The following is a 3,400-nucleotide window of genomic DNA, read 5'->3' as shown; positions in this document are numbered from 1 at the left end:
TGATATCAGCTAGTTCTTGAATTTCTCTTTCATTATTTTTCATTCTTTGGTTTCTCTCATCTCCTGATTTATTTCTAGATTTCTCTCTTCGATGTTACTGATCCTTTCCTCAATTTAGTCGACTCTATTTCCCAAGCTTGCTATTTCATTTTTCACCTCTTTCAGTGTTTTCTTCATCTCCAGTACTTCTATTTGGTTTTCTTTGAGGGTTTCAGTCTCCTTCTTAAAGAATTCAGTATGCTCTTTAGTTGTTTTCTCAATTCCTGGAATTGCTGATATGAATTATTTTGGATCTCATTGAGTTTTTTCAGAAGTACCATCCTGAATTCTCTGTCATTTAAGGTGCATATTTCTATGTCTGTAAGCTTATTTTCTGGAGATTTTTCTCTTTCTTTCTGAGATGCTTTGTCAGCTTGGTTTTTCATGGTGTTTAATGGACTATTTTCCCAACTGGGCATTACTGGAAGTGTATTCTGTTATTTTTCCAGAAAGAAGATTTAATATATAAATGTCTCTAGCCTCTTTCAAAGAAGCTGGTTTTCTTTTGTTTTCCAGTAGGTGGCTTCTAAGCCTCTTGGATTCCTGCTTTATATAAAGTCTTAATAATGCCTTTTTTTTCTTATAGATGTTTAATCACACTCACTACTCTCAGTCTCAGTCCCTGTCCATGTTAGCAACAGTTTTGGTAGCATTTGCTCAGATTCTCCTGGGTCTCTGCAGTGTTCAGTCTTGGAGGATATGAGAGGAGGAGCCCTCTGAGTTGGGGGATGGGCCTGCCCCTCAGCCTCACAGTCTTGCAGCCAGGGCTGGTAATAATTAACTGTTGTTTCTCTGCCATCCATGCTTTTCTGATGTCCCCACTTCTCTGCTTTCTTCCCTGATGCCTGGGCACTACCACCAGCCACGTGGAGCTCACAGCTTTCCCAGTCAGGGCTGTTAGAGAACTCATTGCACTTTCTCTCTTCCCCCTCCTTCTACAGCGAGCTCTGGCTGCGAGAGGTAGATTCTTTGTTTTTCTCAGTCTTCCAATTGACCCTCAGGGTTCTGACCTTTGGTAGGTCTTATGTGCAGATCCTATGCTCAGATGTGCTGGTGTGCGGTTTTGTTGTTTTTTCTGAGTTTTAGAGGTTCAGCTTATTGTTGCTTCAAGTGGAAAGATCCAGAGTGAATCTCTCACTCTGCCATGTTTCTGACATTCTCAAGTTTTATAGTTTTTACCTCTTAAATTTAGTTCTGTGATCTATTTTGAGTTGAGTTTTATATGTGGTGTGAGATCGTAGTCCAACTTCATTCTTCTGAATGTGGATATCCAGTAGTCCCAGCATGCCCCACTGATATTTGACAAAAGTGCAGAAGCAATTCAATAAGGGACAATAGCCTTTTCAGCCAATGATAATTGCCCATCCATAGGCAAAAAAAAAAAAAAAAACACACAACTCAGTATAAACTTCACACTTTATGCAAAAATTAACTCAATATGGATCATTGACCCAAATGTAAATCTTATAACTATAGAACTTATAGAGGAAAACATAAGAGAAAATCTTCATGACCTTGGGTTAGGTAAAGAGGTCTTAGATATAACACCAAAAGCACGATCCATTAAAAATTTGATAAATTCGACTTCATCAAAATTAAAAGTTTGCTCTATGATTGGCACCATTAAGTAAATGGAAAGACAACATGCAGACTTAGAGAAAACATTTGCAAGTTACATTTCTGACAAAAAGTTAGTATCCAGATTATATTTTTTTAAAAAACTCAAAATCCACCAATAAGAGAAATAAATAAATAAAAATTGGCAAAGGATCTGAACAGACACTTCAACACAGAGGATATGTAGATAGCAAATAAACATATGAAAAGATGCTCAACATCATTAGCCATTTATGAAATGCAAATTAAAACCATAAGGAAAGCCCACTACTTCTCTCTTAGAATGACTAAACTTTAAAAACTTGACAAGTGCTAAGGGGGATGCAGAGCAAGTGTAGGAATGAAAATACAGTACAGCCACTCTAGAAAAGTTTGTTAGCTTATTGTAAAGTTAAACTTATGCTTACCACATGACTCAGCCATACCTCTCCTAGATATTTAAACTAGAGATATTAAACTGTGTTCACACAAAAATCTATCATGAAAGTTCATAGCATTCATAATTGTTAAAAACTATAAATAACACAAATGTCCTTTAATGGATGAGTGAATAAACACTCTGTAGTACATATATATAGTGGAGAACTACTCAGCGATAAAATGGAACAGATTATTGATACATGCAAAAATGAAATGAATCTCAAAGATGTTAATGCTGAGTAAACTAAGCCAGCATCAACTGTTATTTACTATATAATTCCATTTATATGACATTTTGTAAAGGGGAAACTACAGGGGTAGATAATGACATAGTGGTTGTCAGGGGTTAGAGGATGGGCAGAGTTAAATCACAAAGGAGCAACGCTAGGGAAATTTGGGGGGTGTTGGAATGATTTTGTACCCTGATTGTGGTGGTGATCACATTAGTCCATCCAGGTCTTAAAACTCCTAGAAATGAAATATATTTGCAAGCAATGCCTCCGATAAGGGCCTAATATCCAAAATATACAAAGAACTCATACAACTCAATAACAACAACAACAAAACAAATGACCCAATCAAAAAATGGGCAGAGGACCTGAACAGACACTTCTCCCAAGAGGACATACAAATGGCCAACAAATATATGAAAAGATGCTCAACATTGCTAGCTATTAGGGAAATGCAAATCCAAACCACAATGAGATACCATCTCACACCTGTTAGAATAGCTGTTATCAACAGGACAAGTGATAACAAATGTTGGAGAGGATGCAGAGAAAAAGGAACCCTCATACACTGCTGGTGGGACTGCAAATTGGTACAGTAACTATGGAAAACAGGATGGAGATTCTTCAAAAAACTAAGAATGGATCTACCATATGATCCAGTAATCCCTCTACTGGGTATTTACCCCAAAGACTTGAAAATTCATATAGAAAACATATTTGCGCACCGATGTTCATAGCAGCATTATTCACGATGGTCAGGACATGGAGGCAAATGAAATGTCCTACAATAGATGATTGGATAAAGAAGCTGTGGTACATATATACAATGTAATATCACTCGGCCGTAAGAAGAGATGAAATACTGCCATTTGTGACAACTTGGATGGACCTCGAGATAATATCTTAAGCAAAAATAAGTCAGAGGGAAAAGAAGAATCATATGATTTCACTCATATGTAGGATGCAAACCAGAAAACAACAAATGGAGGAACAAAACAAAACAAAAAAATAAATAACCTAATGTTTTATCTTAAAGATAAAACATCTCTTTGATGCGGAAAACAGTATGGTGGTAGCCAGAGAGTGAGCGGGTA

The 3,400-nt window shown here is 36.8% G+C and overlaps 1 protein-coding gene across 1 annotated transcript in view; it reads left to right on the top strand.

The window, feature by feature from the left end:
- TRPC5 (transient receptor potential cation channel subfamily C member 5) overlaps window positions 1-3,400 on the top strand; it is a 177,037-nt gene that overhangs the window by 168,558 nt on the left and 5,079 nt on the right. The window lies entirely within an intron of this gene.

Source organism: Pteropus alecto, unplaced genomic scaffold (assembly GCF_000325575.1).
Source record: "Pteropus alecto unplaced genomic scaffold, ASM32557v1 scaffold107, whole genome shotgun sequence".
NCBI lineage: Eukaryota > Metazoa > Chordata > Mammalia > Chiroptera > Pteropodidae > Pteropus > Pteropus alecto.
Note: the sequence above shows the minus strand (reverse complement) of the source record. Positions and strands in the feature narration are given on the sequence as shown.